Source organism: Colobus angolensis, unplaced genomic scaffold (genome assembly GCF_000951035.1).
Source record: "Colobus angolensis palliatus isolate OR3802 unplaced genomic scaffold, Cang.pa_1.0 Scaffold238, whole genome shotgun sequence".
Classification (NCBI taxonomy): Eukaryota; Metazoa; Chordata; class Mammalia; order Primates; family Cercopithecidae; genus Colobus; species Colobus angolensis.
Window position 1 is genome coordinate 1418191 of NW_012115577.1, and position 14548 is coordinate 1432738.

Genomic DNA, 14548 nt, shown 5'->3' on the forward strand with positions numbered 1-14548 from the left:
AATTTGTCCTTCATTTTCACATGTGCTTCACAAAAGAACCAGTGTTGGCACGCAGGGCTCCAGGTTGGGTTGGCCTGTGTGTGGATGGTGTTTCCGAGTGATGAAGCAAGTCATAATTCTACCTGTGGCTTGAAACCCACAGTGGAACAAGAAAACTCAGACCCCACCCCTCACCCCTTCCCTACCTGAGCTTTTCTTCCTCCACATTACAGCAGCGACCACAGCTCCAAGGAGAACCAGGCCAGCAATGATGCCCACGACGGGGATGGTGGACTGGGAAGACGGCTCTGGGAAAGGAGAGGAAGGTGAGGGGTTCTGACCCCCAGGCCTCAGCGCTGACCCTGCTGAAGGTCTCCTGCCTTCGCTGAGAAGAGATAACTTATACCCCTTCTTACCCCACCTCAGAGTGAGGGGCTCTGGCAGCCCCTCATGTTGCACATAGCACGTGTATCTCTGCTCCTTTCCATAAGGCACCACTACAGCCACCCACTTCTGGAAGGTTCTGTACCCTGCAGGCCTGGTCTCCACAAACTCCGTGTCCTGGGTCTGGTCCTCCCCATCCTGCTGCCAGGTCAGTGTGTTCTCTGCAAGGTAGAAGCCTAGGGATCAACACCTCAGGGTGGCCTTGTGGTCAGAGACGGGGTGCTGGGTCACGTGTGCCTTTGAGGGGAAGAGTCAGAAAATTCAGGCACTTCGCATTCCTCATGGGACACTCCAGCAGCACATATGTGACCATTCTGAGAATAGACAGGACACCTGGGGTGGGGAAGGGAGCACAGAACCCAGATATCAGCCTGAACACAGGAATCTGGGATAATCTCCTATTCTTTGGAAAGTTCGAGTCTCTAACGGAGGAGCAGGGACTTCTGGTCTTGACCTGAGTGGAGGCCGAGGGACTCAGAAGAGCTGGAATCGCAGCTACAGACACACTGAGTGTGAGGGAGAAGAAGGCCTCAGAGGAAAAGTCCTGGTGCCCAAGGCTGCTGTAGGGGTTAAACGCGACCACGGATCAGTATTCCAGGGACTGTCTTCCCCTCCATTTCCTCAGGAACTTCATCCCTTAATTGTCCCGGAGAGCAGGGTGGGCTCTCAGAGTCACTCTCTAGTACAGGATCTGAAAACCCAGGATTCTTCCCATTCAGGACCAGAGCGAGGGCGATTTTCTAGCGTTGGTCCCATTTTCCTACCCTCCTGGTGGGAGGCCAGCCTGGGAGATACACAGGAGATGAGGGAGGCGGCCCGTGGCCCCTGGTACCCGCGCGCTGCAGCGTCTCCTTCCCGTTCTCCAGGTGTCTGCGGAGCCACTCCATGCACTCGCCCTCGCCCTCAGGTAGGCCCCAGCCTGCTCTGAGTATTTGTCTGCCTCCCACTTGCACGGTGAGATCTGAGCCGCTGTGTTCGTGGCGGTCCAGGAGCGCAGGTCCTCCTCGTTCAGGGCGACGTAATCCTTGCCATTGTAAGCAAACTGTTCATACCCGCGGAGGAGGCGTCCGTCGGGCCCCACGTAGCAGCCATGCGTCCTCTAAATGGTGTGAGAACCACGGCCCCGCCCCCGCGGTCAGTCCAGAACACCGAGCCCCGCTCCCACCCCAACCAACCTGCAGGGATTTTGGCCTAAACTGGAAATTAAACCGGGTAAAGGCGCCGGAGTTTCTTCCCTGGTCGAGGGTCTGGCCAGGTCCCGCATCCTCGGGGTGGATCTCAGACCCAGAGACTCTGGGGGATCTGGGCCGTCCGTGGGGGGTGGGGAGGGATCGTGACCTGCGCCCCGGGCTGGGGCCACTCACCGGCCTCGCTCTGGTTGTAGTAGCGGAGCAGGGTCCGCAGGTTCTCTCGGGAAATCTGTGCGTGGCCCATGGCGTTCCGTGTCTCCCGGTCCCAATACTCCGGCCCCTCCTGCTCCACCCATGGCACCCGCGGCTCCATCCTCCGACTCGCCGCGTCGCTGTCAAACCACAGGAACTGCGTGTCGTCCACGTAGCCCACGGAGATGAAGCGGGGCTCCCCGCGGCCGGGCCGGGCCACGGCGGTGCTGAAATACCTCATGGAGTGGGAACCTGGGCGCGAGGAGGGGCTGAGACCCGCCCGACCCTCCTCTCCGCGCGGCTCCCCGGTCCTGAGCGCCCGCCGCGAGGGCCCCTCGCTCCTCCCTGCAGAGGCCCTTTCCCTCCAGACCCCGCACTCACCGGCCCAGGTCTAGGTCAGGGCCAGGGCCCCCGAGAGCAGCAGGAGGAGGGTTCGAGCCGCCATGACCCGCATCCTTCGCGCCTGGGGAGTATCTGAGTCCGGGTGGGTGCACGGGGACATTAGTGCCGGGATCGCGGCGACACTGATTGGCTTCTCTAAAAACCCGGAACCCAATGGGAGTGAGAAGTGGGATCACAAGTATCCAGGAAAAAGGTTGGGAGAACCGAAACTCAGGGGAGTGGGCAATCCCCAACCCTGTGCCTCCCCAGTGCAGTCATCGCCCTCGGGGTCTGAGACCCAGAGGGCCACACCTGAGACCTGGGACTTTGTCCTGATCCCTCTTTTCCTACACCAGCCTCTTTGTCATACTGTCTGCCTGAGTCCTGGTCAAGGATCTGTCTGTGGAAACAGGGGAGAGAACCCCCAGGCTGGGCCCAGCCCCTTCCCATTCACTCATCCTGAAATCCTCATCCCTGAACTGGACTTTCCACTCCTTACCTCTCCCGTTGGGCTACCCAGGGAACTTTGATGCCAGAGAGTGAGCTCGCCCTGGGAATGGCGGTGTAGAAAAAGGGGTTTTCTCTTTAAACCTGGTGAAGTTGTGGCTGAAGGCACAAGATAGAGATTCTCATAGTGACCAGGTTTTTTGTTTGTTTATTAAGACAGTGGTTAGCACAATCTAACCCCTGAATGATCAGGATTCTAATCTGTAAAAGATCTAATTTTGCTTGCTTCATATATAAGTGTATCCAAACAGCACTGCAATTCGAGTCACAAAGCTTCTAGGTTTACTTTCCCAGACTGTGGATACATGACTTTGAGTTGTTGCATTTAAAATTATCTTCATTCCATGGCCCGAGTTTCCCTGTGTGAGCCCAGGACATCTCAATACAAAGAAGCAGGATTGGTTACTGCATATTGTAACAAGGAGCCTCAAAATTGCAGTGAAGTCAAAATGCCTGTCATCAATGCTTAAGCACTGCTTGTTTTTATCAATTATGCACATCTAAGCAGTGTGCAATTTATTTGCATACTTGGTATTTTTTTACTCTTGTGTTTTTAATCATGAGGAGGTCATTACATTAGTTTTTGGCGGTCCCACAAAATGTATTAAATACCGAATGCAAAGAACCCCCTGCTAGGATCTTCCACTGCCTTAGAATTCTTTCCCTTTGCTCCTTTTCCTCACCTCCTGCTTCTCCAGCCATTCTCTCTGCCCCCCTCATCCCTCACACCCTCCTCTCCCCTTAGTCCCTGCCACCCTGTCACTCCTGAATTGTGGCACTAATACTGTCCCTCACTTCCTGCCCATGTCTGTTCTCCCCACAGTGCTCAGCAGTCCTGCTAATGTGACTCAGGTCGTGTCATTTCTTCACTTAAAATGGTTGGGTTTTGGTCTACCACTTTGCTATGTTTTCAATTTGTCTCATTTTTTGGGTTTCTATTCCTCCTTTCCTACTTTCTTATGTGTTAAGTAAACATGTTAGTTTATGGTTTTAATTCCCTAGTGGCTTTTAGCTGTATTTCTTTACACTAATTTTTTATTGTAAGAATTGAAACCCAATTCCTTGACTTTTCACAGTGAAGTTCAGGTAATATTAAGCAGCTGCATCCAGCAAAATAAAGGACACTTGTAACAGTGTAGTTTCATTTAACCTACCATTATGTTATTGTTGTATATATTACATCAATATACTTTATAAACTCAATAATACAGTAATACTTTAAGCATTCATATTAAGTCATTAAGAAAATGAGTGTGTATGTCATCTGTGTATGTGCATAATTTCTGTTAATTGTTCCTTTCTATATACCTAGGTCACCATCTAGTATCATTTCCCTTCAGCCTGAAGAACTTCCTTCAAAATTATATGTAGTACAAGATCCCTAGGAAATGAATTTTCTGATTTTGATGATGTAAGTGTCTTCATTTTTGCCTTCTTCCCCACCCTTTCTTTTTTCCTTATTGGGGCGTTTATGTATAATAAAACTCACCAGTTTTAGCTGCAATGTTTTATGAATATTGGTAATTATTTATAGTCATGTAACTACCACATTGCCCAGATAGAGAAGTTTCTTTCCCCTAAAAACTTTGCTCACGCCCCTATTTAATCCTTTCCTCCTACCCTCACCCCCTTCCCTTCACTCAGCCACTGCTCTGCTTTCTGTTACTGTAATAATGAAATTTCTAGAATTTAATGGACATGCAATCATGTTATGTAGTCCTTTGTTTAGTCTCTCCCTTGGCATAACAGTATTTGAGATCTTTCCATGTAGTTAAGAGTAATAATATTTCATTCATTTTTGTTGCTGAGTAGCTGCTGAGTATTGTTGGAATTCCAGTTTATTCATTGGTTTCTCTATTCTCCAGCTGATAAACATGTGGGTTATTTCTGGTTAGTGTCTGTTATCAATGAAGCCACTATAAATAACTGACCAGAAGTCTTTGCATAGCCTTACATCTTCATTTCCTTTGGATAAATAAATATTTGTGGAATTGTTGGGTGATACGATAAATGGATGGGTAGCTGTTTTAAGAAACTGCCATATTATTTTACAAATTGACTGCAACATTTTTTTTGCGTTCCTACCAACAATATAAGAGATTTTTATTTTTTCCATATTCTTACCAGTATTTAGAATTATCATGTCTTTTTAACTTTACTTATTCTAGGTGATGTGTGATGGTTTCTCACAGTGGTTTTAACTTGCACTTCTTTGATTAGTATCGTTGCTAACTTGTCATGTTTGTCTAAGAGATTTATTACATAGCTTTTGTAAACAATTTTGCAAATTTAATTATTAATTCCAGAGACTTTTTCAGAATTCCTTGTTTTCTACATATGTAATTAAGCTGAGAAAGATTCCTTCCTTTCCTATTTTTTCTTTTTGAAATTATTTGTAGTTAGTAAAGACGGGTCCACTATGTTGCTCAAGCTAGTCTCTAACTCCTGAACTAAAGTGATCCTCCCACCTTGGCTTCCCAAAGTGCTGGGATTACAGGCATGAGGCACCACACCTGGTCCTTTTATTGGTCTTTTATTTTATTTTCTTGCCATATTGCACTGGTTAGGATGCTTGTAAGGTGTTTTAAACAAAAATGAGGAGAGCCACAACTTTGCTTTGTTGCTGATCTTAGGAAGTAAGCATGTGGCCTTTCATAATTGAATATGAGGGTAGCTGTAAACTTTTCATGGAGGTTCTTAACCACATTGAAGATATTGCTTTCGATTTTTAGTTTGTTATTATGTCATGAAAGTCTTGATTTTGTAAGTGCTTTTTCTGCATCAACTATAATAATTGTGCAACATTTGTTCTATTAATTAGGTGAATTGTATTAATTTTCAGATGTTAAACTAACCTTACTTTCCCATGAAAAAAACCAATGTGGCATGGCATATTATTCATTTTATGTATATCTTAATTGGATAACATTTTGTATAGAATTGTGAGTCTGTATTCAAGAGGAATATTTGTTCTTCTTTTTCTTGTGATGTTCTTGTCTGGGATTTTTATATGGATAATGCTGGTAATATGGTTTGGCTCTATGTCCCCACACAAATCTTATCTTGAATTGTACTCCCATAATTCCCATGTGTTGTGGGAGGGACCCACTGGGAGATAATCTGAATCATGGGGTCGGTTTCCCCCATACTGTTCTCGTGGTGAATAAATCTCATGAGATCTGATGGTTTTATCAGGGGTTTCTGCTTTTGCATCTTTCTCATTTTCTCTTGTTACCGCCATGTAAGAAGTGCCTTTCACCTCCCGCCATGATTCTGAGGCCTCCCCAACCATGTGGAATTCTAAATACAATTAAACCTCTTTTTCTTCTCAGTCTTGGGTATTTCTTTATCAGCAGCGTGAAAACGAACTAATACAGTAAATTAGTACCAGTAGAGTGGGGTGCTACTGAAAAGATACCCGAAAATGTGGAATCGACTTTGGAACTGGCTATTAGGCAGAGGCTGGAACAGTTTGGAGGGCTCAGAACAAGACAGGAAAATGTGGGAAAGTTTGAAACCTCCTAGAGACTTGTTGAATGGCTTTGACAAAAATGCTGATAGTGATATGAACAGTAAGGTCCAGGCTAAGGTGGTCTCAGATGGAGATCAGGAACTTGTTGGGAGCTGGAGCAAAGGTGACTCTTCTTAGGTTTTAGCAAAGAGACTGGTGGCATTTTGCCCTTGCCCTAGAGATTTGTGGAACTTTGAACTTGAGAAAGATGATTTAGGGTATCTGGTGGATAAAATTTCTAAGCAGCAAAGCATTTAAAAGGTGACTTGGGTGCTGTTAAAAGCATTCCATTTTAAAAGGGAAACAGCATAAAAGTTCAGAAAATTTGCAGCCTGACAATGCAGTAGAAAGAAAAAGCCATTTTTTGAGGAGAAACTCAAGCTGGCTGCAGAAATTTGCGTTAAGTAACGAGCCAAATGTTGATCCCCAAGACAATGGGGAAAATGTCTCCAGGGCATGCCATAGGTCTTCATGGTAGCCCCTCCCATCACAGATCCAGAAGCATAGGAGGAAAAAATGGTTTCATGGTCCAGGCCCAGGGTCCCCATGCTGTGTGTTACTTAGGGACTTGGTGCCCTGCATCCCAGCTGCTCCCACTGTTGCTAAAAGGGGCCAAGGTACAGCTTGGCCTATGGCTCCAGAGGGTGCAAGCTTTAAGCCTTGACAGCTTCCACTTGGTTTTGAGCCTGCAGGTGCACAGCAGTCAAGAATGGAGGTTTGGGAACTTCCACCTAGATTTCAGATGATGTATGGAAATGCCAGGATGCCTAGGCAAAAGTTTGCTGCAGGGCAGGGCCCTCATGGAGAACCTCTGCTAGGGCAGTGTGGAGGGGAAATGTGGGACTGGAGCCCCCACACAGAGTTCCTACTAGGGCACTGCCTAGTGGAGCTGTGAGAAGAGGGCCATGATGCTCCAAACCCCAGAATGGTAGATCCACCAACAGCTTGCACGGTGCACCTGCAAAAGTCACACTCAACGCCAGACTGTAAAAGCAGCTGGGAGGGAGCATATACCCTGCAAAGCCACAGGGGCAGAGCTGCTCAAGATATGGGGACCTACCTCTTGCATCAGCATGACCTGGATGTGAGACATGGAGTCAAAGATCATCTTGGAGCTTTAGAATTTGACTGCCCCACTGGATTTAGGACTTGCATGGGCTCTGTAACTCCTTTGTTTTGGCCACTTCCTTCATTTGGCATACCTGTATTTACCCAATACCTGTACCCCCACTGTATCTAGGAAGTAACTAGCTTGCTTTTGATTTTACAGGCTCATAAGCAGAAGAGACTTGCCTTGTCTCAGATGAGACTTTGGATGGTGGACTTTTGGGTTAATGCTGAAATGAGGAAAGACTTTGGGGGATTTTTGGGAAGACATGATTGGTTTTGAAATGTAAGGACATGAGATTTGGAGGGACCAGGGGCGGAATGATATGACTGGGCTCTGTGTCCTCACCCAAATCTCATCTTGAATTGTACTCCCATAATTCTTACTTGTTGTAGGAGGGACCCAGTGGGAGATAATTTGAATCATAGGGGCTGTTTCCCCTATACTGTTCTTGTGGTATAAGAATAAGGTTCACAAGATCTGATGGTTTGTTTTGTTTTGTTTTAGATGGAGTCTTGCTCTGTCCCCCAGGCTGGAGTACAATGGCGTGGTCTCAGCTCACTGCAACATCCACCTCCCGGGTTCAGGTGATTCTTCTTCCTCAGCCTCATGAGTAGCTGGGATTACAGGTGCCCTCCACCAAGTCCAGCTAATTCTTTTGTATTTTTAGTAGAGACGCAGTTTCACCATCTTGGTCAGGCTGGTCTCGAACTCCTGACCTCAGGTGATCCACCCACCTCGGCCTCCCAAAGTACTGGGACTACAGGCGTGAGCCACCTTGCCCGGCTGATCTGATGGTTCTATCAAGGTTTCTATTTTTGCATCTTCCTCATTTTCTCTTGCTGCTATGTAAAAAATGCCTTTCACCTCCTGCCATGATTCTGAGGCCTCCCCAGCCATGCAGAATTGTAAGTCCAATTAAACTTCTTTTTCTTCCCAGTCTCCAGTATGTCTTTATCAGCAGCATGAAAACGGACTAATACGGCTCGCTTCATAAATTGAAAATCGTTGCCTCCTTTAATTTCTAAAAGGTATGTGTAAAATTGATGTTATTTTGAAATTATTTTCTACAATTCATCAGTGAAGCCTTCTGGACCTGGAGTTTCCCATATGAGAAGGATTTTGATTACAAATTCAATTTCTACAATCAATATATGACTGGCCACATTTTCTATCTCTTCTCAGGTCAGTTTTCATAAGTTTTCTCTCTCAAGGAAGTTGTTCATTTGCTTGTCAAACTTACTGACATGAGATTATCAATATTTCTTTTTGAGATCTAGAGAATGTGCACTGTTCATTTTTTCTTGACATTGTTAATGTGCATCTTTTTGTCTTTATCAGTCTAGCTAGAAATTTATACGGTGTACTGATTTTTCCCCATAGAACCAACATTTGAGTTCACTAAAATTCTATCTTTCTGCTTCATTTTTTCTATTTAATTATTATTTTCTTCCTTCTGCATGCTTTGGTTTAATTTGTTCTTCGTTTCCTATACCAGAAACTAATTTACTAATTTGAGACCTACCTTCTTTCTTAATATAGTCATTTAAGGATATCGATTTTTTCTCTAGTACTACTTCAGCTGCATCTCATACATTTGATATGTTGTGCTTCATTATCCTTCAGAATACAGAAGACTTTCTAATTTCTCTAGTGATTTCCTCTTTGAATAAATTGTCATATAGAATTTTGATGTTAACTTCCAACACTTGGTATTTTCATGATCATCTGTCTTAGTCAATCTGGGCAGTCATTAACAGAATACCATAGTCTATGTGGCTTGCAAACAGAAATCTATTTCTCACAGTTCTGGAGGCTGGGAAGTCAAAGATCAAGGACTGAGAAGAGTCAGTGTATGGTAAGGGCTGCTTCCTGATTCATGGATGTTTTCTTTTCTTGGTGTCCTCACATGGTGGAAGGGGCAGGGACCTCTCTGGGGTCCCTTTTACAAGGGCATTCATTTCATTAATGAGGGTTTTTGCCTTCACTGCATGATCACTTCCTAATGGCTCCACCTCCAAACACCATCACATTAGAGATTAGGTTTCAATTCTGAGTTTAAGGATGACAAAAGCATTCAGTCCCACAGGATCATCTTATTGTTACAGATTTCTAATGTATTTCCATTTTGGCCAGAAAATATATTCTGTATGATTTCAATGTTTTCAAATTTATTGTTTTATGGCCTGAAATACTGTTTCTCCTGGTAAATATATCATTCATACTTGAGACAATATGTATTTTTCATTGATGCGCATATGTATACAAATAAATTAAGTCTGGGTGCTTGTTAATGCTTTTCAATTTTCTATGTCTTTTCTAAATTTTTCTTAGTTACATTTATAGCTCAAAGAAAGCTTTAAAATCTATAATCATGTTTGTAGAATTCTCCACTTCTCTAATTTTGTCAATTTTTCTTCATGAACTCTGAAGACTTGCTATTGGACCCATTTCTGGTTGCATGTCCTTCTGTTGAATTTACCCTTTCGTTTATGAAATGCCTCTTTTTCTCTCTGGTATATTTGAAAGTCTTTTACTGGTAGTAAAATAACCATTTAAATCCCCCATGCTTACTATTTGTATGGCACTGCTTTTTCCATCAATTTTTATTTATCTGTCTTCATATTGAAATTGCATGTTTAACATGCAGATGTGTGTTCATTGCAGCAATAGTCACAATAGTAAAGACATGGAATCAACCTAAATGCCCACCAATGGTAGACTGGCTAAAGAAAATCTGGCACATATGTACCATGGAACACTATGCAGTCACAAAAAAAATGAGATCATGTACTTTGCAGGAACATGGATGGAGCTAGAGGGCATTATCCTTTGCTAACTAATACAGGAACAGAAAACTAATTGCCACATGTTCTCACTTATGAGTGGGAGCTAAATGATGAGAACATAATGGACACATAGAGGAGAACAACACACACTGAGGCCTACTTGAAGGCAGAGGGTGGAAGGAGGGAGAGGATCAAGAAAAACAATGAATGGGTGCTAGGCTTAATACCTGGGTGGGTACTAATGGGTACAGAAACTACATGACAAACTCCCATGATACAAATTTACCTATGTAAAAAACCTCCTCATGTACCCTGAACTAAAAATAAATGTTAAATTAAAAAAGTAAGAAAGTTCATGTCTTGAAAAGAGCATATGATTGGGTTATTTTTTTCTGTAATTCAGTCACAGAATCTCTGCCCTTAATTAGAGAGTTGATTTATACAGGTTTTTGTTATTATTGATATGATAGGTTTTAGGTCTACCATGTTATTTTCTGTTTTCGTTTCTCTGTTTCTCTCATCCTGACCAATGATTTCTCATCAGAAACCAGAGAAACAAAGTAGAATAACATCTTTAAAGTGCTGGAAGAAAAAAAAGGTCAACTAAGAATTGTATATCCAGTACAGATGTCCTTCAAGATAAAGGCAAAATAAGGAGATATTTCAGGTAAAAGAAAATTAAGAGAATCTGTCACCAGCAGATCTGTACAATAAAAATTGGTAAAGAAAATTTTTCAGGCTAAAAACAAATAATACCAAGTGGAAAATGAAATTATCAGAAAAGATTAAGATGTCAGAAATGGTAGATATTAAGTGCAAAAGGCTATCTTGCTCCCTCCTCCCCTGATTTAATCTCACTTTATATATATAGAACTGTTTAAAGGTAAAAGAAGAAGCCTTTCTTATGGGGCTTATAACCTATGTAAATATATTACATATATTTTTAGTATAAAAGATGGACGTCATATAGAAGATAAAAGGTTGCAAGATTTCTACATTTATGTGAACTAGTACATTATTAACTGAAAGTGGGCTGTGAAATGTTAAGAATGAGTTAAGTTCTGAAGGAAATCAAGACACAAAAAAAATACTCAACAGATCAACAAATTCAGGAGATGGTTTTTTGAAAAAATTAATAGGATAGATAGGCTGCTAGCTAGACTAATAAGGAAGACAGGCGATCCCAATAAGCACAATTAGAAATGACAAAAGAGATGTTACCACTGACTCTGCAGAAATAAAAATAACCGTCAGCAGCTACTATGAACACCTGTATGCACACAAACTAGAAAACCTAGGAGATAAATTCCTGGAAACATACACCCTCCCAAGACTGAACCAGGAAGAAATTGATTCCTTGCAAGGACCAATAATGAGCTCCAAAACTGAATCTATAATACATAGCCTACTAACCAAGAACAGTCCTGAACCTGATGGATTCACAGCTGCATTCTACCAGATGGACGAAGAAGAGCTGGTATCATTCCTACTGAAACTATTCCAAAAAATACAAGAGGAGGAGCTCCTCAACTCATTCTATGAGGCCAGCATCATCCTGATACCAAAACCTGGCAGAGACAAAACAAAAAAAGAAAACTTCAGGTCAATATGTTTGATGAACATTGATGCAATAATCCTCAACAAAGTACTTGCAAACCAAATCCAGCAGCTTATCAAAAAGCTAATCCACCATGATCAAGTAGGCTTCATATCCAGGATGCAAGATTGGCTCAACACATGCAAATCAATCAAGTGTGATTCATCACATACATAGAACTAAAGACAAAAACCACATGATTATCTTACTAGATCCAGAAAAGCCTTTTGATAAAATTCAACATTCCTTTATGTTAAAAACACTCAATAGCAAGTGCTGTGAACCACCTGAGTTCCTGGAGCGTTTCGGGTCCTGGCGGCTGCAGCGGGAGTTCAAACCTAAGAGCTGGAAGGGACCATGGCCAACTGTGAGCGTATCTTCATTGCGATCAAACCAGATGGGGTCCAGCGGGGTCTTGTCGGATAGATTATCAAGCGTTTTGAGCAGAAAAGATTCCGCCTTGTTGGTCTGAAATTCATGCAAGCTTCTGAAGACCTTCTCAAGGAACACTACATTGACCTGAAGGATCGTCCGTTCTTTGTTGGCCTGGTGAAATACATGCACTCAGGGCCGGTAGTTGCCATGGTGTGGGAGGGGCTGAATGTGGTGAAGACAGGCCGAGTCATGCTCGGGGACACCAACCCTGCAGACTCCAAGCCTGGGACCATCCGTGGAGACTTCTGCATACAAGTTGGCAGGAACATTATACATGGCAGTGATTCTGCGGAGAGTGCAGAGGAGATCGGCTTGTGGTTTCACCCTGAGGAACTGGTAGATTATGCAAGCTGTGTTCAGAACTGGATCTATGAATGACAGGAGGGCAGGCCACAATGCTTTTCACATCCACTTCCCCTCCTTCCCATGGGCAGAGGACCAGGCTGCAGGAAATCTAGTTATTTAAAGGAACTTCATCATACTTTGGAAGGAAGCCCTTGGAGCTGTGAGTGCTCCCTGTACAGTGTTACCATCCCCTACCATCTGATTAAAATGCTTCTTCCCAATGTTTAAAGAAAAACAAAAACAAAAACAAAAAAAACAATAAACTAGGTATTGAAGGAACATACCTCAAAATAGTAAGAGCCATCTATGACAAACCAACAGCCAATATCATACTAAATGGTGGAAGCATTCCCCTTGAAACCCAGCACAAGACAAAGCTGCCTTCTCTCATCACTCCTATTGAACAGAGTATTGGAAGTCCTGGCAAGAGCAATAAGGCAAGAGAAAGAAATAAAGGGCATCTAAATAGGAAAAGGGGATGTCAGACTAACCGTTTGTAGTTGACTACCAGCAAATATTCCCTCAAGCCCCACAGGCTCTTGTATCAGCTCATGGTGAATGCTGCCTACTAGTCTTTAATCAATTAAAATGTATAATGTGTTTCACTTGTGTATTAGTCTGTTTTCACACTGCTGGTACAGACATACTCGAGACCAGGCAATTTACAAAAGAAAGAGGTTTAACAGAGTTAACAGTTCCACATGGCTGGGGAGGCCTCATGATCATGGTGGAAGGCAAGGAGGAGCAAGTCACACCTTGGGTGGATGGCAGCAGGCAAGGAGAGAGAGCTCGTGCAGGAAAACTCCATTTTTAAAAAACCATCAGATCTCAGCTGGGCGTGGTGGCTCATGTCTGTAATTCCAGCACTTTGGGAGGCTGAGGCAGGGGGATCACGAGGTCAAGAGATCGACACCATCTTGGCCAACATGGTGAAACCCCATCTGTACTAAAAATACAAAAATTAGCTGGGCGTGGTGGTACGTGCCTATAGTCCCAGCTACTCGGGAGGCTGAGGCAGGAGAATCGCTTGAACCCAGGAGGCGGAGGTTGCAGTAAGCCACGGCACTCCAGCCTGGCGACAGAGTCCCTCTCAGAAAAAAACAAAACAAAACAAACAGAAAAACCCCATCAGATCTCATGAGACTCATTCACTATCAATTTGGTCCTCCTCGTCACACACCCAGGTCAGTGTGATCTCCACAGGGTAGAAGCCCAGGGCCCAGCACCTCAGGGTGGCCTCATGGTCAGATGGGACGGTTGATCACGTGTGTCTTTGGGGGGTCTGAGGGGAAGAGTCAGAAAATTCAGACACTTTGCACTCCTCATGGGACACTCCAGCAGCGCCCATGTGACCATCCTGAGAATAGACAGGACACCTGGGGTCGAGGAGAGAGCACAAAACGCAGACACCAGCCTCGGATTTATCACAGGAATATTTATCACGGGAATCTGGGATAATGTTCCTATTCCTTGTAAAGGTCTAGAATCTGGATAATGCAGCCCAGGTTGAGAGGCTCCAGGTCTGAGGACTTAAGCTTCTGACCCAGATAGAAGCCAAGAGACGCAGAAAGGCTGAAATCAGACCTCCAAAGACACTGAGTGTGAGGCAAGAGAACAAGGTCTGAGAGAAAATCGCCCTGTGGTACCCAAAGCTGCTGCAGGGGACAAAGGGAGTCACTGATCAGTATTCTAGGGATTGTCTTCCCCTCCATTTCCTCAGAGACTTCATCACTTAATTGTCCCTGAGAGTCATGTCTCAGGATATGAAACCCAGAGGGACAGCGATATTCTACCATTGATCCCATTTTCCTCCTCTCCTCGTGGGAGGCCAGCCAAGAAATCTACAGATCAGGGAGACGCCCCACCGCCCCTGGCACCCGCACGCTATAGGGTCTCCTTCCCGTACTCCAGGTATCTGTGTAGGGACTACACACACAGGCCTTCCAGGTAGGCCCTGGATTGCTCTGCCTCTTCGACCTACTCCTACTTGGGCTCGGTGATCTGAGCCGCGTAGTCCAGGAGCAGAGGTGCTCGTTCAGGGCGGGGTAATCCTTGTAGTCTTAGGCATGC

At 44.2% G+C, this 14548-nt stretch overlaps 3 pseudogenes across 1 annotated transcript; 1 reads left to right on the forward strand and 2 right to left on the reverse strand.

The window, feature by feature from the left end:
- Nucleotides 1–206: 206 nt before the first annotated feature.
- On the reverse strand, nucleotides 207–2259 carry LOC105513978 (annotated as a pseudogene).
- Nucleotides 2260–11992: 9733 nt separating this feature from the next.
- Nucleotides 11993–12699, forward strand: LOC105513977 (annotated as a pseudogene). Its single transcript, XR_001002111.1, has one exon. The product of XR_001002111.1 is annotated as a nucleoside diphosphate kinase A pseudogene (transcript).
- Nucleotides 12700–13622: 923 nt separating this feature from the next.
- LOC105513993 overlaps nucleotides 13623–14548 on the reverse strand; it is a 35816-nt pseudogene continuing 34890 nt past the window's right edge.